Below are 13,285 nucleotides of genomic sequence, written 5' to 3'. Positions count from 1 at the left end.
AATCAAAGAAATATTCCGAATAAATAGACACCCCCCTCCTTGACTGATAAGAAAACACTGAGGATGAATTTATCAATAATTCGCATTTTGAAATACAACCGTAGTAGTTATCGTATGGGCCCAGATGACTGCTTAGGAAAGTACAGTAATGTAAACGTTATGGTACAATCTTCTCTCTTCCTGACTTTAGGAAAAGGTCAGGTTGATCGTGTATTTTGTGTGCTGGAGTGAATTCAACACAGTGAGAGCTCTTTGATAGAAGAGTCGCTAAAATCACAGAAACCTACACCTCGACATATTGTATTCTAGATGAATACGACTCTCTGTCCTAGTTCACAGCTAACCAGTAAGCATGTAACACACATTTCCTCCCCTTTACCATTGTCATTTCGGTCCTGTTATACCCGTTGTTTTGGGTTGTATTTGTTTTCACCTGGTGTACCTCTCATTTGCAGGCAACAGCCTGCCATCAAGGAAATATCCTCTGTGATGTCATGCCAAATTCAATTTTACAGCTGGAGTTGATTATAGATGTGCAACATGATGGATATGGCCATAATATTAATGTAAGACTGACAGCTAGATGACATGAATCATGGCCGACTTCATTTTAAAGCCGGCGTTTCATTGGCTCGCCTCTAAAAGCTATACATAAATGTCATTCGACGGTGGCCATAAACTATTATGAAGCAGATTTGATGGTATATTCTGACTGTTATCTAGCGTAGTTATTTACTAATGTGTCATGTCACTGTCAGCAGCACTATGGACATCCACGTTAGCCCACGTTTGTGCTTACTTGCACAAAAGCGAGTGGTAGAAAAACCCATGTGCCCACTTGATTTGCAGACGTGTCAGCTGTAATTGAAAATATATAAAGTATTATAATAAAATATGTTTTATTATGCCTGCCAGGATCAACTCACCTTGACAGTGAAAGCAATAGAAAAAAACATGGCTGGGTTCTTACTGCATGGCATTCCCGCCTAAGGGTTGGCATGCCTTAGTTAGTGAAACGGTCGCAAGGCGAGAGAACCCCTACGATCAGCTACATTTACATTCAAGGCTACAAGTAACCAGTATTGACTCATACCAGTGCCTTGCCAGTGTGTCATGTGTAGTGGTGATTCATTCACGGTTAGCGCTGCAGGGCTGACATGGTCTAACCTGTGCAGAGGTCGCAACAAACTTAGAATAAACATGCAGGAGTACAAAAGAGCAAATCTGACTCAGAAAAGTGTGTGTAAATCAAGGCTATTTGGCTACAGTACATGAAGGCTATTTACAGACAGAATACATGACTATAATATCACGTCACCTGTATTATGCATGTTCATATTTTAACACAAAACGAAATGTATTGATTATGTTTATTGCACCTGAGTGTTTACCAGATTAACTGATGAATGATGCAATGACATTGATGGCAATTACTAACAGATGAGCTGGGTTTTAGCTTGTCAATACTTAGCTTGACATGACATGTTACCATTTAAAGCAAGTAACTAGTTTCTGCCCGAGGATACTAGATTTATATTTTATATAAACATCCAAAAATCAATATTTTAAAACCCACTTGAACTTTGAACCAGGCTCTACATTTATCAGACATCAAATATCCATTTATAATAAACAACATAAACAGACAGAAAAATATTTAGTACACTTCTTTAGAAATGTGAATATTGAATTTAGATGGTGAGATATCGAATCAGCTTCTACTGTTGATAAATAGAGTAAAGTACCAAAAGGTGGAAGATCCTCAACTAATTTCCCATCCTAATATAAACCCCGTACTTGTGTGACTGTCCTAATATGGACACCATACCAGCGGAGCGAAGTCACTGAGACGATGTTGCTGCCCAGGTAGAACTACTTACTCTCTCCTGACCACAGTTCCTAAAATAGGAATTTTCCCTCATTTTAGTCCTGTGAATAAATTAGTAATCGTGCCTCTTCCTTGTCTCCCTAGCTGACAAGAGTGGACCCTGGGGACCCCCTGGTCCAGATCCAGGAAGTATCAAACCGCTGAAGCCACCAATCATAGGATGAGGTATGAGAGGATGCCAGGGCCTGTCCTTCTGCTGTGTCTAAATGTCCAGTTTTTAAATGCCTGGAAAAGCCTTTTTGAAGAGATAAAAAGCACATAAAAGAATGCTTCTCTCCTGACCATCTGTCTGTGTTTGATGTTGTTGAGATCAGTTCAAGAACTGGTTATTATGGCATAATCACAGAACAACGTAACTCCTGTAATGTCATATTTAACATTTACATACTACCATATGTTTTGAAGACTATTTTTCAAAGCTGACAGATATAGCACAAGATGGAATTGTATAGTTTCCTTCTTCTATGACTAACTGTTCTGGCGTATAGTTGCATGAGCATGTTCTCATCTAACATAAGATAACAAAATAGGCATAGTTTGTATTGAAACACACACCTGCACGTTCACACACACGCACCCACACACGCACGCACGCACACACACACACACACACACACACACACACACAGTGTTGGTGTAATCAATTCTAAAGCACATGACTTGAATACGTATATCACAAAATTATATTAAGTAATATCAATTATGACAGTGTGTTGGTATGTAATCTGTTAATATAAATTAGTCCCTCCCCTATTATTTACATTTTTGTGGTAGTTATTTCATAGCTGTAAGCGGGGCAGAGGCCCTTGTCTACATATCCTACATTTCCCGCTGCTGTCCTGTAGCGTAGTAACTGCACTTGCCTTATTTGAAAGGCTGCTGCTGCTCCCTACAGTTTAAAAATGTCTCTCCTTTACACTCTCTCTCCTTCCATTTCCCTCTCTGCCAATTGCCTACATACTGCTTACATACTGCTTACAGATGTAGGATCTAAATTTGAGCCAGTTTGCTACAGCATGAAAATAATCCCGCAGCAACAGGAAATGTGAATTATTATGTGGATTATAGTAAATGAAAATTGTTGTAGGGGTTGATACATTTTTTGTAAGGGAAAATCAAGACTGACATTTCAAAGTGGAAATTACAAACGTCAGAAGTCTTTCTAAGCCAAAAAACACTGCAGGTTTAAAATGTATCCTTCAACAGGGTAAGATCCAACATCTGTACTTTCTCTCTCTCTCTCGCTCTCTCGCTCTCACTCTTCCTCTCACTTTCGCTCTCTCCCGCTCTCTCTCCATCTCTCCCTCCCTCCTTCGCTCTCTTCTTCCCTCTCTCCCTTTCTCTCCCTGCGTGGATTCAGCCAAAGAAAGCCAGTCACTCTGCTCCAATCAGTGACAGCTTGAACACATCCAAAGGATTTGGCTTGTAAATCCCACTTGAAGAAGTGGATATTTCCCAATGTTCATATACTTCCTGCCTGCATGGGTTGGACAGTGTTTTAAAACCGTAATTGTACTTCAGACCATCAAAATGTAAATACCTCTGGGAAAGAGCATTAATTATCATGAATTGGAGCTACTAAATGTTCCTCCTGAAAAATATTCTGACCATAATCTTAATAACTTTTGGAGCTAATGATCTTTACGGAATAATTTATCTGTTTTATACTCTTTCACTGGTGTATTTCTTTGTAGTTTAACATCCTGTGGAACTTGGCCTAAGCGGTAATTTACTTACTTTTCCAAACTACTTTCCTGGATCACGTTTCTGATCAGTCGCCAGAACCACTGTTGAATAAGTACTGTGCTGCAAAGCTTGCGATCAAAACCTTAGAAAACAGTTTAGATGACTGCAAAGTCACCTCAGCTTTGACAATCAACTCAACAGTACGTGAATAGTGTCTCTGTAAATGTAAACGGATACTTTTACCCAGAAGCCAATACAGAACATGTAGCTATAGATGTTTCCTCATATAAAAAAACAGACCTTACTTGTTTTATTTCTAGATGTCACAATCTATGATGCTACTGTATTTCCCCCTGCCATACCACAACAGGAGACATCGTTCTAGGCACTCTCCATGTCACAGTGCATTTGCAGCACTTTCTATATTTCTGTGTGTAAAATGTACAGCGAGCTGGTTTTGTTGGGGAATCATGTATTTCCTGAGGGTGCCCTTGGAACCAATGCTAATAGGTTTGCGGAAGTCCTGTGTTGCTGGAATCACTGGAGAGTTAGCTTTGTTTGAACTGGCAAATATACATTTTCGTGGAGACGCTCACAAGAGAGGGTGCAGAGGTGCCTTTTCATGACTCTGTGTGCAGTCTTCTCAGGATTGATTTACTTCAGAGGATAAATGGGGTTTATACATGGAGAAACATTTCACAAGGACCAACACTACTAGTATTTCAGTAATGGTAATACTACACATTTTAGATACTCAACAAACTAAGGATCTCATGCAGCATATATGGATAACATTTTTTTATGAAAATATATATTTCTTTTATAGATATAGATTACGTTTGTGAATACTGTGTGAGTTGAGTTATACCATTTGTTGAAATGTCAGCTGAAAGCGGTTAGGCACAGATTGGGCTGTTGACAGTTGATGTGAAGGTGTTCTGTGAGAACAGTAGCACTCTGCTTTTTGGCTCGGTCCAAATCAATCTGTGATGTGCTTGTGTGTGTGCGTGTGTGTCTGTGTGCCTGTGTGTGCGTGTGTGTGTGTGTGTGTGTGTGCATGTGCGTGTGTGTACTAGTCCTATATGATGTCAAAATGACATATGGAACGGAGGAAAAAAAAACTTGGCAAAGCAGAGTATAACCTAGAGATGCGGATACATTTGCTAATTTAGTTAGGCAGTTAATGATTTAAAGTCGATGTTGATATGGAGGTTAATGACTGAAGACAGTTTTATATCAATGTATTAGTATTATTGTGTCAATTACATATCATTGAAGTTCATACACGTCAGATTAACTTCATGATTTTCATTGTAAATTTCATTGTGCATGTGAAAGCTGCAGTATTCTTCAAAATGAGCTACTGCATATAAGAATAATTTTACCCACCGAAATAAGTGCAAACAAAATCTACTTTTGCAAGACTAGAAAGAAAATGAGACGACGGCACTTGATTTATCTCTTAGTGTCTGAAGTAAAACGGTTTGAAATCCAAAATGGCATATACTGTAGCAGCCTTTGTCTTTCTGTGGCGTAATCTGATTGGGCGTGAGACAGAAGTGAAGACCCCCAAACAAATCAGCATCCATCAGATATGCAGACTCCCTTAGAACTTCTTGGCATTGTATGAATGCAATGCACTTGTAGTCCCCGCATTGCTTTTACGTGCTAATCGTCATTACTCAGTGAGACTACTCTGTCTGAGTCACTTGGAAAAGCACTTTATAGGAAACTAATGCAAATGGCTCATATTTCCAACAGCATTTCACACAAATGGAGAATTTCCTTGTTCCTATTGATGGAAGTCCAAGCGTGCAATGGGTTTTTTATAAACACGAAATGCATCTTTAATTGTTGCAAAAAAAATATTCACTAAAAGACACAATTTGATGGCAATATTGTTTCAAAATCTTGTGTTTAGAAGCGGAAAAGGGGGAGAGGGAACTAACCAGGAACAGTAGTTATTTTGACACAACTGAGTGCCCATATACACTGACAATACCAAACATTAGGAACACCTTTCTAATATTGAGTTGCTCCTCCGCTTTTGCCCTCAGAACAGCCTCAATTCGTCAGGGTATGGACTCTACAAGGTGTCAAAAACCTTTCATAAGGATTCTGACCCATGTTGACTCCAATACTTCCCACAGTTGTGTCAAGTTGGCTGGAAGGTCCTTCGGGTGGTGGAGCATTCTTGATAAACACGGGACACTGTTGAGCATGGAAAACCCAGCAGCGTTGCAGTTCTTGACCCAAACTGGTGCGCCTAGCACATACTGCCATACCCCGTTTAAAAGGCTCTTAAATATTTCATCTTGGCCATTCACCCTCTGAATGGCATCAATACGACACAACACAACGATGAGACAGCCTATAGGGAGGTCAGAGACCTGGCAGTGTGGTGCCAGGATACCTACCTCTCCCTCAACGTAACTACCTTTCCCTCAACAAGACAAAGGAGATGATTGTGGACTACAGGAAATGGAGGACCGAGCACGCCCCCATTCTCATCGATGGAGATGATTTTGTTTTCAAATAACCGAAAGTCATTGGTTGTAATCTGAATAAAAGGGAAAGTCTATTGTCCTGCTAATAGCCCATCCTAGAAACGTTGTTTCCAGAATTCACAGCCTGCTACACTTGTTTTCTCTCCCTGTTTTATCAAAATACTAAAATACTACTTAAACAAGACTTTTAAAGAATTTAATTTAAATGTTCATTACATTTTTTGATCACAGAAACAATGAGAAAATATGGAAAAATCTAGAAATAATGAAATGTTAATAATATAAAGCAGCCCGTGTCAGCCCGAGCCCGATCATCATCAGGAGAAATGCTGGACCCTATGTCAGAGAGGTGTTTTTTGGATCACAACATGTCTATTGTCCTGCTAATAGCCCTTGTGAAAACATGTTTTCAAAAGGCCTCCAGGGCCGACAGAGAAGTTCCTTACTTTTCCTCCCTTGTTTTAAAAATAACTATATTCAAACCAGGGACTGTAGACGTGCCTCCTGCACTGAGATGCAGTGCCTTAGACCACTGCGCCACTCGGGAGTCATGACCAATATGACCAATATATATTGTCCTGCTAATAGCCCATCCTAGAAATGTTGTTTGCAGAATTCACAGCCTGCTACGCCTGTGAAAAAAAGGTTAATAATAATAAGAATAATACTTCCACTTGTTAAAGGTTCCAATTGATACGTTTTTTTAATCAATTAGCATATTTGAATTTAACCACAATATTTGTTGGATTATTTGTTGTCTTTTCTGGTGGATTAAGCTGAAATTGCAGCCAACTTTCAATGGCTTGTTTAAAACATAACCATATTTTGGAGATGATTTCGTGAGCGAGAAAAAGGCCATTATTGAACATGGGGTGAGACAATGTTACTAATTTGTAAATAAATGCATTTTTTTATTTATTTAGAATTATTTATTTCTGTTTTTAGAGAGAGAGAGACCAAAAGCCCACCGTTGCCTCATGGGTCTCCCGGTCGCAGCCGGCACAGGTATCCAACCAGCATCTGTAAGCAATGCAGTTTGCACTGCAATGCAGTGTCTTAGACCGCAGCGCCACTCGTGAAGTCCCATCCAAAAAGTTTTTAATGCTGATCAATTGTGACCCGATTCAGGAAAGTAGGCGCAAGTCACAACTTCACAGGAGAGCTGTTTGAACATAAAAAAAATGTTGTTGCTAAAAATGCTTCACATTAACTTTCATGTGCCTTAATATCAAACTTGTATGCCATTTGTAAATATGAATACAATTGTTAAATTACAGCCTAGTTGGTTTAGCCACAGAAAAAGGGGGCAACCTTCCCGCTAGCCATGATTGGCTGAGATAATGAATGAGCTGGACATGCCGAGAGATGAGTTTGGATTGGTCTACCATATAGCACGCTGTCTGTCTATTGGAGCTGGTCAGTATGTTTAGGTAATTGTGTTGAACGCAGCTTTAAAAATGTTTATTGCATAGTAAAACTGCATAAACCTAATGTCAAGTTAAAATGTACTGTTAGCTAGCTAACGTTAGCTGGCTGGCTCGCTAACTAATGTTATGTGTATGCTCTCCACTCTCTGGAGGACTGAGTTTTGAAATGAGTGGAATTCAAGTATGATAGATAAGGAGATGGAGAAAACACCAGTCTGGATTACATCGTCAAACTAAGGCAACCATGCATGGCGTCAGACAGGAGACGCATCCAACCATGATGCATACTGGTGGTTGATTTTCAGATATTACACATTTCTAATTTTGACAGAAAGTGGTTTAATTTCAAATGAACTGTTAGCTAGCTAACATTATCTGGCTGGGTCGCTAGGAAACGTTATGTGTATGATCTTATTCTTCGTAACTCAGACACATTTGCTTGACTAGTTATAGCCATAGAACCTGGTTGGTTATCTACCTGCAGATTCATGCAGGGTAGTAAAGTCATGAGTTGTGATTATGGCCCATTGTTTAGCTAGCTAGCTACATGTCTTAACTAAGACTCCACTCTAATTTTGACAAAGTATTTTCATTTCAAGTTAAAGTGTACTGTTAGCTATCTAGCTAACGTTAGCTGGCTGGCTCGCTAACTAACGTTACGTCATGCGTTGGGATTCATTGTTTAGATTGGATGGGCTATTTACAGATGAGCTATGTACAGGTGTAGTGTTTTGAGAGCTCCTCTGACAGCTGGTGCTTAAAGCTAGTGAGGGAGGTAAGAGTCTCCAGCTTCAGAGATTTTTGCAGTTCGTTCCAGTCATTGGCAGCAGAGAACTGGAAGGAGAGGTGGCCAAAGGAAGAATTGGCTTTGGGGGTGACCAGTGAGATATACCTGCTGGAGCGCGTGCTACGGGTGGGTGCTGCTATGGTGACCAGTGAGCTGAGAAACGGCGGGGCTTTACCTAGCAGAGACTTGTAGATGACCTGGAGCCAGTGGGTTTGGCGACAAGTATGAAGCGAGGGCCAGCCAACGAGAGCGTACAGGTCGTGAGGTCAGAGCTTTCGGAACAACCCTACTTATTGGCCAGAGCATCCAGTGTGTGCTCTGAACACACAACCACAGCAATAGTGCAAGTAATGTTCAGTGAGCTGTTCTCTCTCTCTCTTACATGTCTGGAAGTAGCTGGCAAATTAGTACAGAACGGTTGGATCAACCCTTAAAGAGATGGGTGGGTCTAAGGCTTAAGAGGGCGTGAACAATGCTGAATGGGTGTAGACATAGAAGGGCTCTCCAAAACATTCAAAGACGGTTTTCTCAAAAGTGAGTTTACACGTTGATCAAATTTCAAAGCAGAATTACTTTCCTATTATTTTCTCAAATGCAGTATATGATATACCATTTTGTAGCTCTGAGTCTCCACTTTTATCCAAGTTAAAAACCTGAAATTCCAATGTTGCTACATGAGACTGAATCCAGGTGGTGAGTCACATTTGCCTTGCACAAAGTATCTATTGTCCTGCTAATAGCCCCTTAATGGCGCTGTACAATGTCACCGGTCGGGAGTAGGCTACAGTACTAGAGTCAGAGAAAAATAATCATAACATTTCCACACCCTAATTGTAGTCTAACCTATACCTAAACAGAGATTCAGTGAAAATAAAAATCTCATTGATTTATCAAAACCAGTCCCCATGCTTGTCTCAGAGCAGCGCTGTCTTGACCTCTGAAGGCTGTCTTTTCCCCCTACCACTTGCCTCTTCCATTAATTTTGAAAGAGTCTTTTCCAGTAAGCATAATCAGTGTTCTAACTCCCTCTTGCGCTGGTCTGGAGCAGTGATGCAGTGATGCAGGGCACCGTACTAAACCATAAATTACCTCTAAGTCCCGCAGCATAATCTCAAAACGTTTAGTTGAGCAACCACTGTACATATTACCTCAATTACCTGGACTAACCTGTGACCTCGCACATTGACTCTGTCCCGGTACTGTCAAGGTGTGGGTGTAGCTGGTGCATTGGAAGTCAGGCGCAGGAGAGCAGAGATGAGTGGACAAGGCACTTTACTGAGGCAATATATGAATAGAACGCAACCGCGTCACAAAAACAAATGCCCTCAGAACAAGTGAGGCAGCACATAGTACAAAAACAACAAAGTACAAAGTACAGGCTGTCAAAAAGCGCGGGTGTAAAATATAACCCGGCGCAAACCAGCCGGAAGAGTGCCAACCTGACAATAGACAATTACACACACAAACATGGGGGGGGAACAGAGGGTTAAATACATGACAAGTAATGAGGGCAATGTAAACCAGGTGTGTGGGAAAACAAGACAAAACAAATGGAAAATGAAAGGTGGATCGGCGATGGCTAGAAGACCGGTGACGTCGACCGCCGAACGCCACCCGAACAAGGAAAGGAACCGACTTCGGCGGATGTCGTGACAAGTACCCCCTGTATATAGCCTTGCTGCTGTTATTTTATTGTTACTCTTTAATCATTAGTTATTTTTCAATTTTCTTCTTTTTTTTCTTTGTATATTTTTTTACTTCTGTTTATTTTAGTAAATACTTTCTTAACACTTATTATTTTGCGCATGTCTAAAATAACATTCGATTTTTGATTTGATTTGATACACAATCCATGTCTAAATCATCTCAAGGCTTAAAAATCCTTCTATAACCTGTCTCCTCCCCTTCATCTACACTGATTTGAAGTGGATTTAACAAGTGACATCAATAAGGGATCATAGCTTTCACCTGGATTCACCTGGTCAGTCTGTCATGGAAAGAGCAGGTGTTCTTAATGTTTGGTGTGGGTGTAACGGTGCATCAGATATGCTTTACACTAACACACCTATCAGCTGTTGTGAATCAGATAAAAAAAAAAAAACATTTTACAACCATGTAAAATGTTGCATTTTTCACAGGTCAGTTACATGTATAATGATTTTGAAGGTGGTTAATCGCCCAGGTCAACTCTTCAAAGTGAACATCTGCCTTAGAAATCTACAGGCTGTTAGAGTGTGCAGTGATAGCATGCATTGATATCCATACAGTTCTGAGAGCATTACTATAGCTTCCATGAGATCCGGGTTCAAGGTTTGTAGTGGTTTATATGAAGGTGCCCTTCATTTTTGGCAAGTCATCATGGGTCTCTCTACAGCTTTATGAAGAAAAATGATATAGGATGTGTTAGTCCTATTGTTCAATTCCTCTATTCTTTCATAAAGCTCTAATGCATATTCCTTTGGAAAACGAATAAGCCTACTCCATGTCACTAAAGCGGTGCTTCGGTTTTTGCACTAGCACTACATAGCTCATTCAAATAATTCAATCTTGATAATTAGTTGATTATTTGAATCAGCTGTGCAGTGTTAGGGCAAAAAAACAAAAAGTGCACCCCTTGGGGTCCAGGGGACTGAGTTTGGGAAACACTGCACTAAAGCAATGGACAGATTTTATTGATGTGGGAAAGAAGAGGCAGAAATTAGTTTGTTTCAGTCTTGCATGTCAGGTCCTTCTGTTGACATGTGAATCCAAAATAATTTCATTTCTGACAAATACAGGGCCAGCTGGTGTTCCCATAACCGGCCCCTGAATTAGCCATTATATAGTGCAACTGTATCTGCTCGGCACCTGGGTAGCTAATGTGTCGAGCGAGGCCAGGCAGGACCTTTGACTCAGATCGACACAAAGGACATGCACCACCATTGTGTGTGTGTGGGGAAAGTAAACTATGCTTTTGTCTTGAACCTTTTTGTGTGTGCGGTGCATGTGTGCAAACGTTTCCATGTGTTTCTGTATGTGTGACTTTTCGATATTAACACCTGTCGTGCTAAAATTCCTGTTACTGGGATTCCAAATCATCCCTGGGGATGGGGCGTTGCCAACAGAGTTTAACCAGCCTGAGTAGGGGAGGACAATGAGCCTAGGTCCTGCTGCCTCCCTCCCACAGCCTGCCTGCTTTTGAGAGACACACACACACACAAACACACACACACTCAGTCCCTGTTCAGCTGTTTGGTCAATGGGAGCGGGGATGGGAGCCAGACACGTACAGCTCCAGCCCTGTCCTCTCTGTTCTGTTCTGTTCCAGAAGGCCCCAGCGCTTCTGTTCAGCCACACACAGGCTCCAGCCAGGTCAGATGTAATACACAAACTACAACATGTTACCTTCTCACCGCTATTTACCACGGCTGTCTGTCACAGCAGCTCTACACTGGAGGTCCTAGTGGGCGCACACTGAAGGACTGAGAGGGGGATGAGCGGGCTCAGCCGCTACAGAGTAAAAGTGTCTGCATTCTTCCCAGCCGAAACAGTGCGGAAGAGTTCATGCATATATTATGACGACATTTTGTGACGTTTCTGTTCGTTTTGGATTTTGTTAAGGTTTTTTTGGGCTGTTTGGACACACAATTTTTTTCTCGAGGTAAGCCAAAGTCGGTAGCCAAAGTCTGCGCCCCTTCAGTGATTGGTCAACAGTAGGGATTCTTCAATAAAGTCTTTGATGTCATTCAGCAAATGACGACAAATTTTCATGCAATTTCTTTTCATTGAGAAATACCGCACCAAACATTTTAGTTAGAAGCAAAATTGCGCAACAAAGATCTCCTCGGCAAAAAACGTCAAAATTAATGACAGATTTCTTGAGTTATCTTAGATTAATTCCGACTATTTTGAGGAAGTGTATCCTGTCTACGTCGTCTCAAAATAGACAAACAATACTAATGCCGCTTTTTTCTCGTTTTCCAAGCGATGGGCTTTTAAGGGAGTATGCAATCACAATTGTTCTTAATCGCCTTAATAATGCATTATCTAGCAACAAATAGTAGTGTTTTTTTTGCCAAGAGAAAATAAAAATATGGCATTGTTATTTCTTTTTGTTACAAAGGGATCTAGTCAAATCCACCATGTAACATGTTGAAGAATGATATTAGGAAATATGCACATTTTGGATCCATATACTCAACAGAATAGGCTTTACAGTGAGAAACAAACAGAAAACATACTATGTCATATTTTGTACAGTATATAGCATTACCTTAAACCATGTGACATGTTGTAGTATAAACCATCATCCTGCCTCAATGATTTTGGACTAATTGTGGAAACCAGGTAACAGTGGTTGACTTGGGCAGGAGCTCACCAGAGCTGAGTACCGGGACCTCAAATGTTCTACTGCTTGAGCTCCTGTTCCTCTTATAGAATATTTGCTCAAAAGTATTGTGCATCTCCTGCACCTAAATATAAACAGTACCGGCACCCAAAATGAGTACCGGAACCAATTTCAGTCCGAGTCAAGCACAGACAGGTAATAATTGTTTTAATCATATAGGGGTAATATTACAGTGGAATATGTACCCAATGAGTGCCCCTCCCTCTCCTTCACATTACATGCAAGATCTATGCTATGACGTCTGGTTTAGGCTGAAATCTATTTGTCTGACTTCTGATTAGAATTCTCTGTGAGCTTTTGATCAAAGTCAGACAAACTCCTTTTAAAATATATCCAGTACTATTAAAAGGCAGCGGGTAGCGAATGAGCTCATTTGATCAATTCTTAGGAAGACTTGACAAACACCATCGTGGGCGTAGCGGAATCGTACAGATCGCAAAGGTATTGCTTGATCTGTTCTCTGCGGTATGATTTCATGACTTTAAGTAGGCTATACTGTAATCTTAAAGCTTGGGGTTGTCATACTTATCTCTACATAGGCTTTCAACAAGTAGATAATACTATTTCCGTACGCTGGTGTCCAGGAATATTTTTTGACATTTT

At 40.5% G+C, this 13,285-nt stretch overlaps 1 long non-coding RNA gene across 1 annotated transcript in view; it reads left to right on the top strand.

Annotated features, from left to right (window-relative positions):
* Nucleotides 1-2,170, top strand: part of LOC115179484 (uncharacterized) — a 93,605-nt gene extending 91,435 nt beyond the window's left edge. The window contains exon 3 of the long non-coding RNA XR_003872907.1: nucleotides 1,973-2,170. This is a non-coding gene — a long non-coding RNA (uncharacterized LOC115179484). The remainder of the gene's footprint in view (nucleotides 1-1,972) is intronic.
* The last annotated feature ends 11,115 nt before the right edge of the window (nucleotides 2,171-13,285 follow it).

The sequence above is a fragment of the Salmo trutta genome, chromosome 39 (assembly GCF_901001165.1).
Source record: "Salmo trutta chromosome 39, fSalTru1.1, whole genome shotgun sequence".
NCBI lineage: Eukaryota > Metazoa > Chordata > Actinopteri > Salmoniformes > Salmonidae > Salmo > Salmo trutta.
The sequence above is the reverse complement of the archived record's forward strand: the minus strand, read 5'-3'. Positions and strand labels throughout refer to the sequence as shown.